This window comes from Tachysurus fulvidraco, chromosome 16 (assembly GCF_022655615.1).
Source record: "Tachysurus fulvidraco isolate hzauxx_2018 chromosome 16, HZAU_PFXX_2.0, whole genome shotgun sequence".
In the NCBI taxonomy this organism is placed as follows: Eukaryota; Metazoa; Chordata; class Actinopteri; order Siluriformes; family Bagridae; genus Tachysurus; species Tachysurus fulvidraco.
Window position 1 is genome coordinate 12,941,821 of NC_062533.1, and position 24,045 is coordinate 12,965,865.

The following is a 24,045-nucleotide window of genomic DNA, read 5'->3' on the forward strand; positions in this document are numbered from 1 at the left end:
CATTTAGTCAGTAGTGATTATCCTTTTCTTTTAGAGTAGAGTACCTAAGAAACTGTGAAACAATGAACAGCACATCAACAGATGGCTCGCAGTAAATAATTGAATTTTATAAAATGACCTATACGGTCATAGGTGAACCGGATACAGTGACCACTGATTATATCTATCTGCCCAGGGAACAAATTGAGGGCATGGGGTCAAGACTCTTCAAAAGGCAACAAGGCATAAGGGATTCCCCATTAGAAACAAAACAAGATTGGGGACTGTAATGATAAAAATATATCTGTTTGTATATCCAGTGAAAGTATTAGCTTTCTTACTTTATTCCTAAATAATAATATTATAGTAATATTTTATTTATTGTAAAAGACGTTTATTTTGCATATTTTATCCAAATAACATTACTGAAATAAAAATAGTATCTGTATTTAAATAATCTGTTTTTAGTTTTGTAAGTCTTTAGGCATATAACTGCAGTGTAAGAGTAATATAATAAGCAATAAATAAGCTGATATCATCACACCACACATCCCTGTCATTAACTAATTTTCCTAAAAGATTTTTTAATTATTACTCATAAACACCCAAACGTAAGGACTTAGTGCTTAGTGATCTAGTGCATTTTGTTCTTCTTGACAAACATATGTCGTTATACATAACCATACGCTATACATCTGCTTAGAAGGAAGGAAAAATGACCTCAAGGGCTCCTCATTGATCTTTTAATACTTTCATTCTTTGAACTTTTTAAAACTTGCATATATATATATATATATATATATATATATATATATATATATATATATATATATATATATATATATATATGCTAAAGCACACTGAAGCTGAAAGACAGACACCAAAAAGGAGAAATTGAGGAAAACACAGAATCAGCAAAGAGATTAGGGGTGAAAAGAAAAGGAAAAGGGAGAGAGGGAGATGAGTACTGAGAGCAGCAGGAAGAGAGACAGGGAATAAGGACCGAGAGAAAGAAAAGAGAGAAAGGGGAGGGCCACACACACGCGTCTCTCACAGAGAGAGGGTGTGTGTGTGTGTGTGTGTGTGTGTGTGTGTGTGTGTGTGTGTGTGTGTGTGTGTGTGTGAGAGAGAGAGAGAGAGAGAGAGAGAGAGAGAGAGAGAGAGAGAGAGAGAGACACACAGAGAGAGAGAGAGAGAGACACACAGAGAGAGAGAGAGAGAGAGAGAGAGAGAGAGAGAGAGAGAGAGAGAGAGAGAGAGAGAGAGAGACACACAGAGAGAGAGAGAGAGAGAGAGAGAGAGAGAGAGAGAGAGAGAGAGAGAGAGACACACACACACACAGAGAGAGAGAGAGAGAGAGAGAGAGAGAGAGAGAGAGAGAGAGAGAGAGAGAGAGAGAGTCGCGTGCGCACAACTAAGCAGAAGCTCCTGCTCGTGACAGCGTTTTGGTTTCTGTCTCCGTTACAGAAATCGGATCTTTTCCAAACTCCGTTTTTACGATCTGAACGTAAAGACGTCACGACACTGAACGGATTGGATTGTAAACTCGGTGACGCTTGCGGACTGAAACATCATCATCACCACCACCATCATCATCATCATTTCTTTTGCGCGTGTGGATTAAAGCGGAAGCTTCCTCTCGGTGAGCGCGTGCCACTTTTTCTACCGTCTTGCATGCTGATAATGTGTCGGTGTCCAAAGCTGAGTAAGAGAAAAAACCTTAATGAGACACGTGCATTAGGCTGTCGGTGATCGCTTGGGTTGACCGTGTGTCGGGGTAGAAATTCTGTGCAAGTCTAAAGTAGTTTTTTCTTTTCTTTTTCTTTTCTTTTTCATTAAGTTATTTTATAAAATATTTTTTATTGTTGTCCAGACACTATAAGTTGACCTGTATTGCATTTGTGTAGCAGCACTTTAAAGATGCAGTAAACATAAAGATATTCCCTGTTTCCAGTTAGATTAGGATATGATGATGCAGATTGTTGGCTTTATAACAGTGCATTTATTATTATTATTATTATTATTATTATTATTATTATTATTATTATTATTATTATTATTATTATCACAGCTTAAAAGACGAAGGGTGGCAGTGGTTGTGATGGGAGCATGTAGGATGGGATGGGATGGGATGAGATGCAGAAGCATGGCACATTACCTTCTTCTTACAATTGTTAAAAGGATTGTGGGTTCCTATAAATATAAGGACCAGTAGCGCAGTATTCCCTGACTCCCTTCCTCTAACAGGACTGATTCAGGTAACCTGTGTCATTGAGTGATCAGGGTGTGTTAGAGCAGAAAAATCATCAAATTGTACTCCTCCACCCTTTTTCTTTCCTTCTGTATTCATACGCTATCTACTGTATACTAAGGAACTTTGTGGGTTGTGTTTGGCTCATACAGACAGCGATTATCTTCAACACAGCACAACACTGATATCAGAGCCACTACAGCTCCAACACTACACCAGTGCTGACGTTAAAATGTCATGTCTTGGGAATACTCTTAGTGTCGATTGCTGCATATTCGATCACTAATATCCATTTTCACACTAGCAACATTGACACAGTAACTAAGCCAACTCTCTACTAGCATTTATTTATGTTTTAAGTTATGGAAAATGTCAAAGGCATGAAAGCCCCAGGGAATCTAAATGGTCCTCTTGTGGGCTATAATATATGTGGAGTACAAAGTCTGAATGATTGATGACTATTCAATCTACCCAGAATTTCTCTCCTTTGTATTTAAATAGAAATATATGTGTTCGGGGGCTAATATGTGTTCGGGGGGCTAACCTTGGATCAAGCTTTCATAAGCTTTCACCTTTACCCATAACAAGGCTTGTGTGTCTGGTGTATTAAAATAATGCATATAATCATAGTCTAAGTGACCTAGCGAATGAAAGTTGGTAAATTTAAGAGTAACCTATTGTAAAATCTTGAATTCTGCTGGTGTTGGAATCACTTTTATATTGCATTTCATAATATATGTATAATAATATAATTTGGTATCAGTATTTTTTAAAATAATTTTCAATAAATTTTAGACAACATTTGATTGTATAATCTAATACTGTTCTAATCCTCAGTAGTGGATTGGTGCATAAGGAAAGATGAAAGATTCCCCCTAAAAAGCACTATAGTTAGTTATTACCACAACTTTTGTCCTTGTTACTTTTCTAGCTTTACACCAGTTTTCTTCATTCTTGCCAATAAAAAAGATGTGAACATCAGAAATAAGGATGAAGCTAACCCTAAGGAAATATCTCTACCCGTAGCAAATGCCTAAACATTCTACTGAGAGCCTTACTATTTTGCTCTCAAGCTGTGGAATTCATTTATTTATGAAAACATTATGCTAATAAAATGACTGCTTTGCCTATAAAACAATGCATAATGTTCCTAAGGCGATATTATGTAATTTTCTTGCTCAAATTGAGACAGAATAAACTGCACACAAATTTGCTCTTTAAGCTTCTACTTCACAACCGGGATAGAAAATATAACCATGATCTTATCTTTAATGTGTCTAGTGATGGGTTTTTCACAAGATCTATTTCTCTATCCTTTACCAAGCTCCTATTTTACTCTGGTTTATCAAATGTGAAGGATTTCAGACAGAAAATGCGAACGTTTTGTAACATGGATCTGATGCTGAAGAATTACAGTTCAGTTCAAATATGTTTTATCACAGTGACACTTGTAGGGGAAAATGGATCTGTTATATACATGACTGCCCTACTGTTTCATTCTTATAAGTGGCTTTCTTTAGAAAAAAATTAAATTGAAAACTAAGTTCTGTTGTCGAAATCTGCTGAATTGTATGACATTTGTGTGCTATTTAGATATAAATGAAACAGTGTCGTCACCAACCAGCACTGGGGATACACTCAGTGCTTTTTTCTACAATGTTGGATTCTTAAATATATTTTTATAGAATAACTCAAGGCTAAAATTGAAACAAATTCTGAGCTAAGCCCTGTTCAGTTGCGAGTTCCTCAGGGGTGAGATGTAATAAAAAGTCTCCTATGTGATAAAACTCTCACATTCAGACATCTATAAATTAACCTGGTACCGAGCTAGCGTTCTTAACCTACAAGCAGGGATTTTTTCATTACAAAAGGAAGTATGATTACATTATTATATAATGAATTTACTTTCATAAAAATACCACGATTATATTGAGGAATTATTATTATAAAGTAAGGTTTTATGCCGGTTGCAGCTGTTGTAATGAAGACCTATTTAATTAGCTCGTGGGACTGCACTCTTTGATTAACTTTCTTTTCTCTTCTAATGGGCCTGGCGAGGATACAACATGGGTGATGTAAGTCATCGCAACGAAATTTTCAAATTTTCCATATCATCCACCAATCTGTGGTCATGGGATGGATTGAAAAGCTGGTGTACAATTAATCTGATTCAAATGCAAGCATGAGATTTGATGGATACAAACTAGAAATGCTACAGAAACACTTTCAGTGAGAATCGCTCTGGCTTCTAATTAAGCACGAGGGTTTCTTTTTTTTTTACTCAGAACAAAGTCGCAGCATTGTCACAAAAAAGTAGATATACAAAAATCTGGATCTCAGTGCCTAATGAGCAAGCAAGGGACAACAGTGGCAAGGAAAATCTTCTGCGAAACTGCAAATAATGACATCTTAGCAATCACAAATAGCAAATATAGTCAGATTTATCTAGTATTTCTGATTAAAATTATCTTGTACAATAAAACAAAATATATGATTTATTAAACATATTTTTAGACATTTCTACTAATTTGTTGATTGAAATAGCTTTGTATTGCCAAAATACTTTTTTGGATATACAAATAGTAAAGCTTGAAATACATCAAATTCCATTTTTATAACATGGACAGTGGTAATCCCCTAGTCTTTCACCAGTTACCTTCATGTCCTTTTTAAACATATCTCCTCTTTGTCCTTCCTCTTGACCTCTTACCTGGCAGTTCCATCTCTAACATCCTTCTACCAATGTAACCATCTCCCTCCTCTGTACGTACATGTCCAAACCATCTAATTCTAGCCTCTCTGACCTTGTCCCCAAAACAGCCAACCTGAGCTGTCCATCTGATGTGCTCCTTCCTAATTCTGTCCATCCTCGTCACTCCTAAAGAGAACCTCAACATCCTCATCTCTGCTACCTCCATCTCTGCCTCATGTCTTTTTCTCACTGCTACAGTCTCAAACCCATATAGCAGAGCTTCTGTCACTACTGTCTTATACTGTACACCTTTCTTTTGATTCTTAACTGATGACTCGCATTTTAACTTTGGCACATTTTACACCGGATGCCCTTCCTGATGCAACTCTCCCTATTTATCCAGGCTTGGAACGGGCGCATAAGTCACTGGCTTGCAACCCCCGTGGCTAAATTTACTGGAACCTTAAAATAGGAAATACAAAATAAATGTGCCTAGATTTAGGAAATTTTCTAATGCATAATGTGCCATCTAATACCAGGATGTCATTTTTTGCATTGTTAAAAGAAGCCAGTCTGGCCAACACCAGACAGCTGAAGTTTAATAATTACAGTGCAATAGCTTTACAGAAATAAATACATTGAAGATATGTTCATTCTAACCATGCTGGGAAAAGGAGCACAACAAAGGTCTCAGTGGTCACACAAACAGCGTGTAACGATGGCAGCAGGCTTTTCAAGTCTCTGTGCTAACGAGGTTTGTCCGTTGTTTACATCGGTCTGTACATGTTGTTCTGATCACAGTTACCTTGTAATAAACATTAAAAAAATTCAAACAAAGGAAAATTCTGAGTGTGAATATTCCTAGAAAAGAAAAAAAACTTTTTTGTAAGAGCTCTTCCTGTGGAGAAGAGTTACAGTTGAAGTCAGAATTTTGTGGTAATTATGACACAAAGGAAAACAATCATGAAAGAAGATCAGGACAGGCCAGCATACATGGCCTTATGCAATCCTTATCTGTTTCTGCCATTTTCTGCAACAAATACCCAGATTGGAGACTAACTGAGTCACTTACTGGTATGTTTTTGGAAGGTGAACAGAAATCAGAAAAGCATAAGAAAAAACAGAGACAAAGAGAACATTTGAAAGTTGATGAGCTTTGGAGTAACAAAAGCTCAGGGTTGAAACCAGAATGCTGGCTCTGTGAGGAAGGAAAGAAGAAGAAGAAGCTTTTATTTGTCTCATATTCATTAATGCAAAGTAAAATACTTTTGTCTATATATCCAAGCTCAAGAAGTGTGACTCAGATTACAGGATCAGACACGATACAGCAGAGAGGGTTAAAGGCAGTAGCAATTTGGAAGTGCTGGGACTTGAACCCCAACCTTCCAATCAACAACCCATAGCCTGAGCTGTTTAAGCCACCACTCTATTCCTGAGGGAACGCTTACTACAGTGCCAGCATCCCATCCAATCTGTCTTAATACAACCATTAGGGAAATTTTATTGGTTCTTGGGTAACTAGCTAACTGTCCCCTACCCTGCACTACTCCACCTGCATCTCCACATTACTGCAACTTTACTGTGACATCCAATGTGCATATCCAAGCAAATACAGTCTGAACAAACAGAGCACTCAAATAATACATCAGTTGTACTTAAGAATAAGAGTGTCAGTGAGTGAGTTACAAGCCAAGTCAAGTGCTTTGCATCTACAAAACAGCTTGGAGTAGTGGAACAAGGGCATCAGGGACTGACACAGAGCGAATTGTTCTACAGTAATTCATCTCGATGGTGGTTCATCAACCTGACACTTGTAGGACATACTAAAGGATAGAGATTGTGCTTTAGAAGGCAGGTACTGTTTATGGGATCATTTGGGCTGTTGTCCTGGAAAACACTGATTTCTTACAGATTCTAAGACATCTGATTAATCTAAATGCTAGCTAAAATTATTGTCTGGTTGTTCTTTAGAACTGAGTAAAAACTGTACAACATGTGCCCTTTAATTTGAGAAGACGAGTGAATGACGACGTTATAGATGATTAATATAACGACATAAAAATCCATGTATCCAAAGACACTGAAGCTCTTGTAGCAGCCAGTATGATTTCTGTTATGAAGAAAGCTTACAGACAGAAATTTTTTGGTTACTCAAAAAACTCGGATAAAAGCAATATTTAATGTTTGTTTTATTATAAATAGATAAAAGCATGCTGTAGCACTTAATTATATGTTTTTCCCTTAGTAATCTTAGTAGTAAAAGATTTCTGTGGTATAAGAGGAATTAAACACTTTGGTGCATTTCTGTTATTGGAAAACAAACTAAGATGCTTAAAGGTGGAAAGAGTAACTTCGAAAGGGCCACATCGCAATTTCCTGTTCTATACAGAACACTGAAAATGGGACTGTTAAGTTCCATTTGAGTAGTTTAGAAGAATATCTAGGAATACTGTTTCCTTGCCCTTTTTTTTATGACCACTTTAGCTTACGATTAAATAATCCATTTATGTTATTCACAAACTACTATGAATTACTGTATAATTACCATAGAACTAAAAGGAAAGATATATTCCTTCTGAGGAAGTTACTAGAGTGAGGCGTCTGAACCTGAGACACAGAGATATGATTTCCTGTGATGTCATGGCAGTCACAGTCCTGCAATCACAACCCTACATGTATTAATTGTGCCTTAGTTGGTGTAATATGCAGTAAAAATCTATTTCTACACAGTGGACCAACTAAAAAGTAGATGTCATTTTTAATCATGGAACAATCAGGTGGTGAGCGCAGTATTAAAACACTTTGCAGAATTAGTTCTGTATTTAACTGCTGTGATTGAGTTGAAGGAAATTGATGGAAATTCAATCAACATCGCAGCCATGCGACCTCTATAGTCATTGATAATCTGCTTTCAGAGTACACTTGTATGCAGAATCTAGGCAGCATGGTAGGGATTTAATTAATAAAATCACACTGCAATTACTTTTAGGCTCATTCAGGCTACAGCAAATAGCCCTCTCCGGTCCCTAGCTAAGATGAAACATAGCTTCTTCTTACAGCAGGAGACATTTTCAAGGCTTTCTATATGAAAATGAATGGGAAAGTGTGTAACATTTAAGATGATGCTACGTTGCACTAAGTCCAGATCTTCAATCAAAGACCTTATTAAAATGTAGCTAAAGTTATACACAATATTTAGTAGTACATCAACTAACATCATGTTCTCACATTAAATGTTATCTAATAAATGTATCTGTATGTGGTGTGAGCAATCTGCCAGTTGTTTGGCTTAACTCCTGACCATAAAATGAGTCTCTGGAATAAGTTATTATTATACGTTTAGAAAGCTGTGCTAGACTTGTACAGTATCATTCTGCCTCAGACTCGCTGACATTACAAAGTTAAATGTCACGTACCACATTGAGACTGAGGCAAAACCACCAGTGCTGAATAGTATGGGTTCTTTAAAAAAAGAAAGAAAGAAAGAAGAAAAAAGGAAAAAGCAAAGGTTATATTAAAGAAGTAAGCACAAACACATGAAATGCTAAAATATCCAGAATTTCCTCCTATTTCAAAATGTTGTCAGTCTTCTTGTTCAAATTGGGCAGTTTGTAACTAGATGTATAACAAACAATTTATCATTGTTTAAACTGGACTCATGCTACAATCGTCTAGCATGTTGCTAGACTACTAAAGTAGCAAACAGTAAACAAGATAATAAATTTAGCATTGTTCAAGCATTGTAGCATTGTAACATTGTTACATTTGTGTAGCTTGTTGATAGAAGGTTAATGTAGCTATCAGTAACAAGAAACAAAATTAGCATTGTTCAAACTGAGCTCCTGTTCCAGTTGTGTGGTTTGTTGCTAGAATACTATTATTGCTAGCGGTGAAACAAGCTTTGACATTTAACATTGTTCAAACTGCAATCATCATATACTCACCAATATATTTAATTCATAGGAGGTTTAGTTTATCACATAGATGTGTGTGTAAATGTACAAATAGTGTTAGTGAAATAAATGAGGCCTTTTGAGGCTACATCTTGGACAGGCTAATCGAGCAGATTTAGGTTAAACGGGGACATTTTGTATATTTTCTTTTCTGCCAAACTGTTGCTTTTTAACTGCATTAAGAAGATTAAACACCTGATACATTTGGCATATTTCTGAAATCAATCCATCTTAGTGAAGTCACAAATTTCTCTCTAACCTTCCACACACAGTGTAGCTCTAAGGAGCCATTGTCTTTAATGGGCTCCCTGTGAGCACTTCCTCTTTCTCACTCCCCCTACACACACACACACACACACACACACACACACACACACACACACACACACACACACACACACACACACACACACGCACACACACACAGAGTTTATTGACCCTGTGCAGAAATAGAGGCTGCCAGACAGGATATTACGCTCAGACCACTCGTTCTAATCAGGGTCATATGGGGGGCCATATTGAACGTGTTTAATTACTTTGTGTGTGTAAAAATTGCCTCAAGTACTAACACACGCATACACCAATCTTCTCAGGTATATCAAATTTTAAATACACATTTATATGACATATGATTATGTACAATATTCAGACTAAGCAGTAATTTTTGACTGTGTTGTGTTGCTGAGTATAGGAGAGGAATAAATATTTTGAATTTACTGAGGACTGTATGTTTCACTCATTTTTGTAACTGAATCTTAAATAAGCTGGGTTTAGGTAAAATAATCTCAGTACATTACACTGAGAAGTGGTAACTTAGCGGTTAAGGGGCTGAACTACTGATCGGGAGACGAATCCCGGGGTCACCGCTTGAAACTGCTGGGCCCCTAAGCAAGGCCCTTAAGTTGCATAAACAAAATAAATGTAAGTCTCACTGGATAAGGGCATCTGCCAAATGTTGTAAATGTGGTGAATAGAAAGCCATTTTAAATTCACTCAGTTCAAACTGTATATAGCAGAGCTTATATAAAAACAAAGCGCTTTTTCTGCATGGAGACCATTTTGCGATAGTGTGAAATATTTTATGATAACGTTATGATCTTTGCCTCTGTGATTTTTACAACACTTACATTTTTTTGGGTCTTTATGAGATATGAAATTGTAATGAAGCTAAAATTCCAATGTTATCTATAAGAGTATAACATTACAGCGTCATAATTAGTCAAAAGCATTTAACCCTTGTGTTTTCTCACTGTTTGGAGCCTTTGGTTCTGTTCAGCCAAATCAAACTGGTACTGTAATTATTTCAGTTTTTAAGAAAAGAGGTTTAAAAAGCAACAAAGAAATTAAAAAAACAAACCTAAAACTCATTTACTCCTTTATACATGTATTTATTTCAATCCCAAACAACATAGATAGTATTTGTGATTAATGTTTGCAATTTCTAGATTTAACAATGTGTCACATTTAAATGTTTATTATTTTTTATTTAAAAAAAAAAAACAGGTGATGAACAAAAATTGAAGCATGAGAAACAAAAGATTATTGTAGTCACTGGCTAGGAAACACAGTTCCCAAACATGCAAATGCACATAATTTACAACAAATGCAGAACACTATTAGTAAAAATACACAATGGGATCCATTTGACCTAAACACCACACAAAGGTTAAATTCACTCGAACTGTATATAGAAAAGCTTATATAAAAACTAAAATCTAATGGTGCATGGAGTCAAACTAATGATTTGGGAATGGTATGAAATCGTTGTCTCTGTGATTTTATCTTTTTTTCACCTTCATCTTTATTGCTCCATGCGGTATGAAAGTGGTATCAAATGCTGTGCGTGACAGTATAACATTACCACCTCATTATCAGTCAAAGGCATTTAAATACTACGTTTTACTATTAAAGTAAAAAACATGGGTTCTCTCTCTCTCTCTCTTTATGGTCCTATTAATTTCCCCATCCATATTAGACTATTAGTTTCATTCAGTTTTCTCCTCAGCTTTCCATACTTCACCATTTCTACCAACTGCTTAAAATAGAATCTAGAGCTGAAAGCCATGACTGAAAAAAAGCCTTTCAGTCCAGTCAATAGCGTATTGGCACGATTGATCGATGCCTGGGATAATGAACACCACTACGTTTATGCTGAAGGAATGACAGACTCACAGTGCGACTTATATTAAGGGGCTGTAAACTTTTTGTGTAATGAGAAGTATTGGGATTATTCCATAAGGGCAGGAGCTGTTCAGAAAAGCAATATGGGATCATTTCTGTAAATGACATTTCATCTGTAAATGTGTACATACAATTATACTGTATATGTCATTCTGTTAGACTGTGGAGCTTCTGGCACTAAAACAAATTCCTCGCATGTGAAAACATGCCTGGCAATAAAGCTGATTCTGATTCTGATTTCTGTTTGGCTTGACCTTGTAATCAATGATACAATATACTTTCATACATCAGTATTATGGACAACGTACAGTGAGTTTTGTAGCTACTGTATGTAGTAAGTACTGAATGGGTAAATAATTGTGTTCAACATGAGACCTAAAAGATCATTAACCCATTCAGAACAAGTTTACCCATGTGTGCAGGTGGGGAGTTTTAGACATAGAATAATTCTGATGTTAAATTTGCTGTAAAAATTTCATCACATTCATTTAAAGGTTTAAAGACCTCAAAAGCAAACCTTTTCTGCAGCATATGGTAAGCACATAATGTCAAATTGAAAAATGGCTTAAGGACATTGGCGACTCAGCAGTTAAGGTTCTCAGCCGCTAATTGGAAGGTTGAAAGGTCAAATCCGAGTACCTTTAAACTGCCATTTCTGCGTCTTCATCCCAGTCAGTAGCTTTAGATAAAAAATGGCTGTCACATAAATGATGGTAAATTGTATGTTAATAATGGGATAATAAAAATTTAATTCCAAAAAATGGAATTTCCTCTTGTTTTCTTTTCTTAATATTCAATTCTATTCAAGTTTATCTGTATAGTGCTTTTAACAATGGACATTATATAAATTTGTTTGTATTTATCCCTAATGAGCAAGCCTGAGGTGACTGTGGCAAAGAAAAACAAAGATGAAAGAGAAAGAAATCTTGAGAGGAACCAGACTCATCTTCATTTGCGTGACACTGGAGGGTGTGATTATAAACTGTTATTAACACCAGGGTTTCTTCATTGTTACTGACAGACACACAGGCCACACCTCCTATATTTAGTACTGACAGACACACAGGCCACACCTCCTTTATTTAGTACTGACAGACACACAGGCCACACCTCCTTTATTTAGTACTGACAGACACACCTCCTTTATTTAGTACTGACAGACACACAGGCCACACCTCCTTTATTTAGTACTGACAGACACACAGGCCACACCTCCTTTATTTAGTACTGACAGACACACAGGCCACACCTCCTTTATTTAGTACTGACAGACACACAGGCCACACCTCCTTTATTTAGTACTGACAGACACACAGGCCACACTTCTTTTATTTAGTACTGACAGACACACAGGCCACACCTCCTTTATTTAGTACTGACAGACACACCAGACACACCTCCTTTATTTAGTACTGACAGACACACCAGACACACCTCCTTTATTTAGTACTGACAGACACACAGGCCACACCTCTTTTATTTAGTACTGACAGACACACAGGCCACACCTCTTTTATTTAGTACTGACAGACACACAGGCCACACCTCTTTTATTTAGTACTGACAGACACACAGGCCACACCTCCTTTATTTAGTACTGACAGACACACAGGCCACACCTCCTATATTTAGTACTGACAGACACACAGGCCACACCTCTTTTATTTAGTACTGACAGACACACAGGCCACACCTCCTATATTTAGTACTGACAGACACACAGGCCACACCTCCTTTATTATGATAGTCATGTCTTGGCTTGTTTCATTTCTGTGTCATTGTAAGAAAAGACCAAAATAAATTACTGTGTAAAAACTGATTCTTATTTAAACGGCACCACAATAAGGAGGCTATAGAAACTGCTAGCATTGTTTCTCTCACAGTAACATATCAGGCCATAAAGAGCAATAAACATTCATTTAGCGTGATATCACAGACTGTCTCTTGTGTGGTTTACAACCCATAATCAGCTGCCTGGCTTTTTCTCCATGGGCTGTTTGAGTGAAAGCAGTTACTGAGCATGTACCAATAATATATTTATCACAATAACCACCTTAAATTGTATCACAGCTTATGCCAGGGGACATCACTTGACAAATGTCAGATTTAATTGCCAGAGTCACCTATTCCAACACCTGTCCCAACAATGTCTCCTACACACACACACACACACACACACACACACACACACACACACACACACACACACACACACACACACACACACACACACACACACATTTACAGAACAGGAGAGGATTTCCTAGGTGTTTTTCCTAGGATTTTATAGGAGCTTATGAATTTAGAAAAGGATTCAATACCTTATTTTAACATGAAAAAAATAGACACAACAGGCAATCAATTAATAATCCCACAATTTGTACCTGACCATCTTTTTTTGTTCTGCTCTTTTCTCAGTACTCACAGCTGTAAAATGACACGAATTACAGACTTTCATTTTCATAATACTCCTGTCTGGTATTGATTTCTTAAAGAACACCTGCCTGTTCTAAAGAACATGCTGCCTCTGTATGTGTCTCTGTATGTGTCCAACATAAATAAGATGGATGTCTCTGCAGATCAGAGCGATCCATAGGTAGTCCTGCAGGTGGGTGTGTTTACTGCTGCAAGTGGGAGGTGGCTTGTCCTACTGACTGTGTTTCTCCTGCTTGGATTTAAAACCTACACTAAAGTGTCCTTCACATTAAAATGCAGGCTACTTCCACCTACTTTATCTACATGCTTAAAGCCAATACCGTGTGATGTCATTGCTACAGAAGGCCGGGCTTCCTCTGTCAGCCAATCAATGTGTGAATTAAGATGTCCTTGAGTTCAACACGGGTGATAAATTGTTCAAAAGGCAAATTGTGATGTGCTTGGACGCACGTGCAGAAGTGCTATTGATCACAAAGACTAGACTTGGCTCAGGAAATGATGTAGACAATTGATCGTCAATACACTGCTTAGTAGAGGATAAGGTAAATTTTAGAAAAAATTATAAATTCATATATTGAAAAAAGATTGCAGTGATAGACAGGTCAGGAGACAGGTCAAGAGAATAAATAAGAACGTCAGATAGCCAGTGACTATGAAGAAAAAAGGCAGGATTAGTTGCCATAGGTGAAGCTTTTCAAGGCAGAAACATTAATGATTTGAAGTACTTCTTGAACGCTTCCTCTTAATACTTATTTCATTTACTTCTTATTCACCAGTTTCTTACTTCGATTTTTTTCTTTCCACGTTAAAAGGCCCGTATTATATGATCTCAGCTCCAAGGTTTTGCTGTTGGTGCACAGCATCTTTTTACACACACAGCAAATGACTAGTGACTAGCGAAGTGACTCGTCACGCCGCGCAACTCAGGTAATTGGTCCTCACCGTGCAGTCGAGTGTTTCATACAGGTAATTGTTCTGTGCTGCGTGCTCGTGCTGGGTAACAGAATGCTTGTCATGCTTTTGGGTTTTCCCATAGTTGTGTCCAAATGCAGATCCGAACATTGCGATAAAGAGCAGAGCATCTTTATTGCACTCCTTCGCAAGTGAAGGTTTTGTATTAGGGACGTTTGGGAACATTATGTGAAACTTAATATAATGTAACTTATGTAATTCATATACATTTATAGGGTTTTTATATGTTTATTAGAAACGACTGCTAGATGGAATCCATATAAATTGATGTGGAATTGAAAATTGTTTTTCAATGCAGGCACAATAAAGCCTGGTGTGTACACTTTTCTGTAATGGTAAATAACTTTTTTCTTTAAAATCAATGGTTTAAATTTCAATCATTTTTATATCAAAAGAATATAAGGTACAAAATATTTTTGATAAATTATCATTATGTTATTCATCATTCACCCTCATACACAGATATGAACAGAGCTTAAGTGTGTTGTTGAATTGAACCGATGGAAAATGATAGAGAGACAGACATTTGCTTAAGTAATGATCGGGATGCTGTTAGTGACATTTCTTTGTAGTTGTACTTGAGGACATGTCTATCTGACTGTAGACAATGTAATTGTGGAACTTTGTAAGTGCTGAGGGTTCGATCTTATTGATATGTAAAACCATCCACTAAATTTCCACTGATGGTATAAACATTTGTTTCCATGCGGTTAATCAGGAGAAATACATGGAGATTTTTTTTGTTTTCTTAGTGAATTAACAATGCAAAACAAAGTGTCTATGAGTTTTTTTTCCACAACTTTATTTGTAAGAAATGAAGTATACAAATTATCCAATTTATCGGTGCTTATAATTAAAGTTTCTGGCCTTACCTTTGTTGCAATAGAACAGCGGTGTGGGTTCAAGTTTTCATTCTAAACAAGCAGAAGTCAAACCTGCAGAAGTTTAAAAGCCAAGGTCAACTACGTAATTAAATCAGGTGCAGTGAAACCTGCACCCTCAGCTCTTTCCCTTTTACCCCTGCTATAGAAAAATGTTTCTCACATAACTGATTAAGGATTTTTAATTCAAATTGCCTTTCAAACTTCAGTAACTGCTATATCATCAGTTTATGCTACAATTTTGCTACCTTTACATTAACATTAAGTGACGTGCACAATATGTCAGAAAACGATGAGTTGTGCCTCACACGGAGTGAAATCAGACCCAAATGTGCGGATAGTAACAAAACAGGGGATTTTATTAAATACATGCGGTACGGACAGAAAACACAGAAAAACAGAAAACAAAACCATGGGACAAACACCTACAGGAGACAACATATATAAATAGGGAGAATAATCAAGGGAACATGAGGAACATGTGTGCGGAGGGGGGAACCGTCTTATTAAACATACAATATGACAGAATAAAGTCTCTCATAATGAATACTCATATTGTAGAGAGTGGAAAGGACATGAAATGCTAATAATGCTTCTATAAACACTTGAGTTTTGGTTTTAAATCATGATAGATACTACAAGGAAACACATTTTTTTCGGACACACAAATACACAGTAACAAGGAAGGCAGATAAGCTCCGCCCATTGTGAACAGGCATCGTCCATTATGCTTTTTCAGTAGCCGGTAGTCATGGCAACTGGAGATTCATAAGCATCGGGTTGTTTGTTGTTGAAAATGATTTGGAAAGTGGTGAATCAGAAACTGCTGTTTACCGCTTTATTTGTAGACATTTCAATGTGGGGCGTCACAAAAACTTTCCTGATTCCCAGGTTGGTTGAAGCGTTCAGAACAACAGGGTCTGTGATGAAGAGGAAAACGCCTGGCTTTTCCACACAGAAAAGGCGATGAATAGCAATTACAGATTCACCAAATTTGAAATAATTTTCACTAAAACATTTGGTGCACACGAGTCCATGGTTGTCATGGCTACTTGCTATTAAAATGGCATCATCTACGCTACCTGTTAAGAAGGGGTGGAGCTTACCGAACTTCATCATTGCTGCATATTGGCTGTTAGGAAAACATGCGTTTCCTCTACTGCACTAAATACACATAATATTCTTCTCAGTGAGGCCATCCTTAAAAATATTTTGGTTTGCAGTAAGAGTAGAAAAATAAAGGGTCGGTAGGTAGGTCTATATATTTTTTTTTCAAGTTTCAATGTAAAAAAATAAAAAAGGAAAATTTTGGTGACGGTGATTATGTAGGTATGACTTTAAACAAATTAGCATATCGTGACGTCACTGACTGGGTCTTCAACCCGTGCCTTTGGGCACATCATTGCAAACCTTATTTTCATGCTGGGCACGGTTTTTGCAGAACTTCATGCCAAGTTAAAGCGGTGTCGAGCTGTTTTAATGAATTTTTTAGATGTATTATGGTGCCCGAACCGGTTAATATTATTTTATTGCTTTTGTATTAGTTGTTTGAAGAGTAAAAAAAAAAATTGGTCGGTCTTAACACGAATTTACAACCGGCAAGTCGGTCGGACTTAAAGCAAAAAAAAATAATAATAATTTGAGTCGATCCTAAACTGAAAGTGCCGGTCGGGTTACGGCAAACAAGAATATTTTTAAGGATGGCCTGATGAGAATATACTGCCCAAATGATTGAGGATTCTCCTAATGACACATGAGGCAGTGGAAAACAGCAGCCACTCACCATTTCTGAGTTTCTGATCACAAGTTTTTTGTTGGAATTTATTTTTAATTAAACTCCATTTATTAATTGTATGCCTGGTCATTTTTCACCCTGGTGTTAAACAAATTAATTCCCCACATGTTACAATTACTGATTCACATTAAAATTAATTAGCTTGTTATTTATATCAATTACTGCTAGATTGCTAAAAATTGATTTGTGTCACAGGTTCTGTCACGGTGTTCAGGGAGACAGATGTGCAGAATATCATTTGTAACAAAACAACTAAAAAAAAAAACAAAGCCAAAAAAAAACCAAATCCAAAGGAGATGGAGCCAAAAAAAATAAAACTAGAAACAAGACTAATGTGAGGTGAGGCAAAGAAAAGAAAATACAATATGAAAACGAAACCTCACGATGCAAATAAATAATTATAGATCTCACTATGGAGGTAAACTGAAGAACCTACATAGGTGACACAAAAAAGGTGCACACAATCAGTGGACAACAGAAGAAAAAATAACCAAAAATGAGTCAAGTGCCAGCTGGGGGTCTGGGGAGGAATTGTTTGTGGTGACCATGATTGGTTTGAATCAGTTGTTGAACCAAATACAATGAGTTGTCAAAAGGAAAGTTAATGTAAATCTTTTTAAGCTTACAATGAACGAGCATCTGGTTCAGTTTTCATGATGATGATGATGATAATGATGATAGTTGTGGTGATGGTGGTGATGATTATTGTAATGACAGTGTTACTTTTGATTATGACGATGATGATGATGATGATGATGGTTTTTTCTGTCATGATATTTTGACAAAATCCTGATTAAATCAAACTGTCTTTGTTGGTGATGATCATTTCATTGTTCTTCCCAGTCTAAAACTACAGACATGCTGTGATGTTTTTTAAGAATATGAACTTTTCTGGTCTTATTTTCCTGATCAGTGAAGCACAGAGCTTTTTGGGAATGTTTCTTCGCTATGCCTAAAGGCTAATTACCTTTTTTTTTTATTCATACCCCAGTCTAAAAAAGAACATAGGGAAATATTTTGGGCCAATGCATACAGGTCAATCAGCATGTTTCAAATGCCAGCAATGCTATGAGTGTAAGTCACTAAAGATCTGCTCAGGTCAGTGTGACCTATTTTACATTTTTCAGTAGAAGTAGACCAATAATAAGGGGAAATAGTTTCTCACACGGCCTGGAAAATGTGTAAAATATATAGCTAAAGGCAACAAGGAGGTCATAATTTATAATGCAAATATAATGCAAATGAATCTTACTACTGTAAAGACAGTGAACAAGTCAAGAGATTTATCCAAAATGTCCTTTCACAGTCCACTTTCTCTCTCCAGATTCCAATATGTTGTGTATCATTTTCAGGCTCCTCTATAAGCTGGTTAAATAAGAAAATAAAGTTAAATTAAACTGCAAACTTTATCAAATAAGAAAGTATAGTCTAGATTTGTAACAACCAACTGGTGTGTGCTAGTGACACAGTCAAATCTGAATCATCAGTGTTTTCAACAACAACAACACATTAATCAGCTACAAGAAAACTGTGAAAATAAAGTGTTCCACTGTTTTAAGAATGTTTATTTTCAGTTCCTAAAGATTAATTTTCATTAAGCAGTAGTGGTGTTTTTTTATATAGATGGAAGACCAAAAGAAGCCTTGCACACATCGAGGTTAACACACATTGAGGTTAACACATCAAAAGTGCCTCCAACCCTTCATTTTATAACCCTGGATAAAAAGTCATGCTTACCATGCTTCTAAAGTCTAAAGCCCTATTCGGACGGGATTAGTTTGACGTGGGGACGTGGGGGTAAAGTAATTATTACCAGAGCTTCTCTGTGATTTTAGTCCCGTCCGAATGCGCCATCTCGGTAATCATCACGGACAATGTCATTAAAGATTACAGTGACTTTTACCTTCTGTAAAAAGGTCCAGAAAAATGACCTCAGGTAATACTAATCCCGTCCGAATAGACCCGCTGTAAATATGTACGGTAAAATTCCGTCATTTCCTGTTTAAAAGTTTTTGGCGTGTTTTGCAAGCATGGAGGCGCTTAAAACAGGAAGCAACGTCATACGCACATGACGACAAGGAGGTTACTGTGGTGTGTAAAGCGAGTTACCCCTCCCACTTCTGCTAGTTTTACTGAGATGTCTTGTCCCGTGCGAATTGGCCAATTAATATTACAGATGTCCTGAGTTAAAATTGCATTACTCCACATCCCCATGTTAAACTAATCCCGTCCGAATAGGGCTCAAGTGTGAAACGTTCCTCTACCCGGGATTAAAAGCAGGGTTTAGAGCAATGATCATTTTGTTGAGGCTTATGTGAGTTTCTGTCTGCTTTAATCATTCAGAACAAAAATGTCTTGGATGTAAAGCCTATTCCAGGGCAATTTAGAGTAGTCTACCTACAATCTACCTACAAGCATGAAAGGAGACTGGAAGAACCTGAGGAAACCCATTCCAACAAGAAGGACATGCAGATCCACACACTTTTAGTTACCAGGGACCCTGCAGCTGTGAGAAGCTTACTGTACATCACATTGTCATCTTGTCGTATGTGTATTTCTAAGGAAAGAGGGAAAATGATTAGATGATAATAGCAGAATTAGAAGAAATAGCAGCATCCTATTCCCTTGTTTATTTCCACACTAGCATCCGGAGGTTCTGTGAGAATGGAAATGACTTTCGGTGCTCAGTTTAGTTTTTAACATATTCATATAATTAGCTCATCTTTATAAACACATTACAAACTATGTGAAAATATAAAAAAAGTGTGTTGAGACAAAACATTTGTAATCAGTGGAAGGCTAATCTCTTCAATCTGTCTGCATTCTAAACATTTATTTTAGGTCCTGCTTCGAAGTCAAGGAGTTAAATGTCCTCTGCACACATCCTATGTCTTAAACAGTTAACATTTTGGGTTAGCACATTTTGGTTTAGTATCGCGTCCCTCTACACCAGATGGACATCTGGGGTGAGTCTGGTTCCAAACAGCTGCCGGCGTAGAAACGCTGACAGATAAACAGATGGCCGTAGCACATCGGCGTTCCTGCAGACGGATACGGTTGTTAAACACGTCCTCGCAGCTGGGACAGCCGAACGCACAGACGCGGCCCGAAAACTAGCACGTCATTTCTCATTTGTGTTGCGGTTGAGCCACTGCATAAGAATAAGAAAACATTTTCTTTATATAGAACATTGTTAAACTACAATCTTCACATTTTCAAGCTTTTCCATTGAAACATTTTCTCTGTTATGTAGAACTTTGAAGGATCTCCAACCGTCACATAAATCTGGATTTATCACTGTTTTTTTGTTTGTTTGTTTGTTTGTTTGTTTTGTAAAGATTAAAGAGTTATAAATTTTATGTAGAAATACAACAAATGTAGAGAAAAGTTCTAACCCGATGATAAGCCAGGTTCTATCTATATTGTGTCTCAAATGCCAGAACGTTCATTCTTCATTTACGCAAATATTCTAGACCGTGTAATATAAAAATAACACTCTGGAATCAACTTAAACCCACAGCAACCGAAAACAGATCAGTGCAGTAGTCAGGGCTGTCAAGTGTCATGCATTGAGAGTGACAGTTACGCATTTGGGTCTCTCCTCCCGCCACACATCGTATTTCTCACGCAGAAAAACTTCTTTACTATTTATCATATATTTAATAAGAACGTAGCGCCCAAAATGTATCAGTCCGCACTGCTGTCTCTATGGAACCCGGGCAGGAATCAAGCGCGTCACCTGGAGTTCTTAGTCGAGCCTACACAATAGGCAATCAGAAAATAGCTCTATCTGGGTAAGATTTAACGCAACCAATAAAAAAATTTGGGGTTGCGGGGGGAGAGCCCTGAGAGAAACTTGAGAGCCCTGAGTAGTCATGTTGTTGAGGATTTCAGTTTTATCCAGTAACCTCACTCTTTACATCATTATAGTCATTAGGATGTTTCAGTTATAGTTTTTCTAAGGATGAGGCTGTAGTAACCTTAATAGGATTTACTTCTTTCTGTAAGAAAGAAAAAGTCTGTTATATTAAGAGAAAATGTGTAAACGTTTTAAACAAAGGTTGAAATGTGAAACCATTGGGGGAAAAAAGCACTTAGAGCAAAGTTTCTCTCAGACACTTTAGTACAGTGGCAGAGATTTAAAACATAGAGTTCATTAACCTATTTATTTATTTATTTATTTATTTTCTACTAAGAACACAGACAAAAATAAGTAGCGGTAGTATTTCTTGAGGAAATGTGCAGTAAAGAAATGGATATCGATGAGATAAATTAGTGATATTACTTATAAATAGACCAAAAGAGAGTTCAAATGAGGAACGAAGAAGCGTGTTGATGAGATAAAGAGTGGTGATGAGTGACTGGTCATTGGGATTTGCAGATTTCTCAGGCAGCCTTTGTTTTTACCACCACATTCACAAAAGCAACTGCTGTGTAACTGATGTGATTTTTGCAGCAAAGTAGCCAGGGCAGGATTATAAATAAATCAACATCACATTGATGAAATGATATTTAAAGAGAATCAAAGTATGAAATATGCAGAACACAGTTATTTCAATTTGTAGCAGCCTTTATTTGTTATATATTCATGACAGCAGAGAAAAAATGCTTTAATTGTGTATCCCAGCATGTTAGGAAGCCATGATACAGCACCCCTGGAGCAAGGCAGGTTTAGGATTGTGTTCAAGAGCCTAACTACAGTAGATTTCCCTTCAATCCCTTACCTGCTCCCTTTGTTCTACTGCTTAACTGGTCCCACCATCACAGGGTAAGAGGTAGGTATAGAGCAAGACTCTTTTCTGTTCTGGCACCGAGGTGGTGGAATGAACTTCCTCAAGATGTCCAAAGAGCTGAGTCATTGGCTATCTTCATACAATGGGTGAAGACCTACCTCTTGCTGAAACACTTGAACTAGCACATCTTTTCCTTGTTTGTATTATGCGTATATATTTTAGGTTGATGGTATCTTAAGTTTGTAATCTAGTGAACTAGTGTTAATGTATTCATTGATAAAGACAAAAGCACCTTTGTACATGACTCTGGATAAGGGCGTCTGCCAAATGCTGTAAATGCAAATGTAGCTTGGGAGCGCTGGGGCTTAAACCCTTTGACTTTCTGATCAGCAACTTGAGCCTTATCAAATCAAGTCATTTCAACCGTATATAGCTGACACAGTACATAGTGAAATGAAACAACGTTTCTCCAGGACCATGGTGCTATAAAAAATGACATAAAGCTACATAAAACAACACAGAGCTAAGTCCTAGCCATATACAGTAAAGTGCAATGTGTGCAAACTAGTGCAACAGTGCGAGTCAAAAGACAGTGCAAACAGACAATACAAAACACATTACAGGACAAATACACAAACCAACACCAAGCAGTGTGCATACTTTACAAAACTAGAGAAATTGTAAACAGAGAGGGTTCAAGTAAACAGATACATACTTATGTAATAGCAGTTTAATGAGGTATTGAAATGTGGTGTGCAATTAAGTAAGATTTATTTGTATAGTCAAGTGTAGTTCACACAGTTGGGTGTGTGTGTGCATGTGTGTGTGTGTGTGTGTGTGTGTGTGTGTGTGTGTGTGTGTGTGTGTGTGTGTGTGTGTGTGTTCGGTATAGCTCAGTTCTGTTTGTTAAGTATTCTGATAGTTTGAGGGAAGAAACTATTGGGCAGTCTGACCTTATTCGTTGTACCACAACTACCACAGCTTATGTGCTTTATTAAGGCATGTTTGCTTTACAGAATTTCTTCAGCTGTACCAGACACTTGTCTAATACTGTATATGTTCACATACAAATAACAACCTTCCATCCTCCTCCTTATTCAGCACCAGTAACCTTCTGCTCTGTGTGATCTGCAGACAGACGCTATTGGCGAGCACACACACACACAGGAACGCCTGGGTCTATGAGTCAGCTTGAGGAATTGTCAGTGAATGTGTTGGAGCTGAGAAGAGTCTGAGTCCTGGATGGTGCATATTATAGCATTGTATTCATATTCTGCTGCATTAGTGAAAGGTCAAGGCTTTCTTCTCACTCAGCTTGTCTGTGTGTGTGTGTGTGTGTGTGTGTGTGTGTGTGTGTGTGTGTGTGTGTGTGTGTGTGTGTGTGTATGTGTTCCTTTCTGCTACACCTTCAAAGGTCGTGTTGCTTTAATAATCAACTGTGCTGTTATTAATCCAAAAGCAATGTGTATCTGTGTGCTGTAGACAAAGTCTTCCCCTCTTCCCCTTCAGTGTGAATCAGCCTTTGCAGTCTGCTGTTTTTTTTTTTTGCGCCTTGTTGAACACGCTGCTCTGGCGTTTCTAATCAGCCCATGTTTCATCGGCTCGCATCGGCGGCAGAAAATGATTCCTATAAATACACAGGAAACATATTAACAACCGTTGTCAGGGTTGTAATGGTTTCAATTAGTCAGTTCCTGGCGTAATGTGCATAATTCATGACATATCCATGCCACCATTTTTAATTTGCGTCTGTGCCTGGGGCGCCCGCAACTCTGCGGCAGTTCCAACGTGCCAGTCTGTGATTAATGTCACAATTTTAGAATCATCTGCCTGGTAAAACTGACGGAGCTCCAGAAATATCTAAAATTCTTCAGAAGCCCTTACTCGTTGTTGTGTATAAGTTAAACATGGACTAATATAATAATTTATAAATCCGCTACGTTACCCATCGGGTGTCTCAGTGCACTCGCACAGTCCATGATTTGTTTGTGCTGAATCTCTTTAGATAACTCACGATATGCATAAATGTCTGTTTGTTTTTTGGACTTCCTGTAATAAAATCATTTTGTTATTCTGTATTCAAATAACCTGAAAAATGTCATATCACTGTCACGAGTGCTGAGGGTTTTATCCGATAAGTTTATCACATTATCTAGCTTGCTATATGCACAA

At 37.1% G+C, this 24,045-nt stretch overlaps 1 protein-coding gene across 2 annotated transcripts in view; it reads left to right on the plus strand.

Moving 5' to 3' along the window:
• The first annotated feature begins 1,354 nt into the window (after positions 1-1,354).
• The window catches only part of tmem121ab (transmembrane protein 121Ab), a 70,935-nt gene continuing 48,244 nt past the window's right edge, over positions 1,355-24,045 (plus strand). For both annotated transcript variants that reach the window (XR_007138031.1, XM_047801299.1), the window contains exon 1: positions 1,355-1,621. The gene's annotated coding sequence lies outside the window, so the exon portion shown is untranslated. The remainder of the gene's footprint in view (positions 1,622-24,045) is intronic.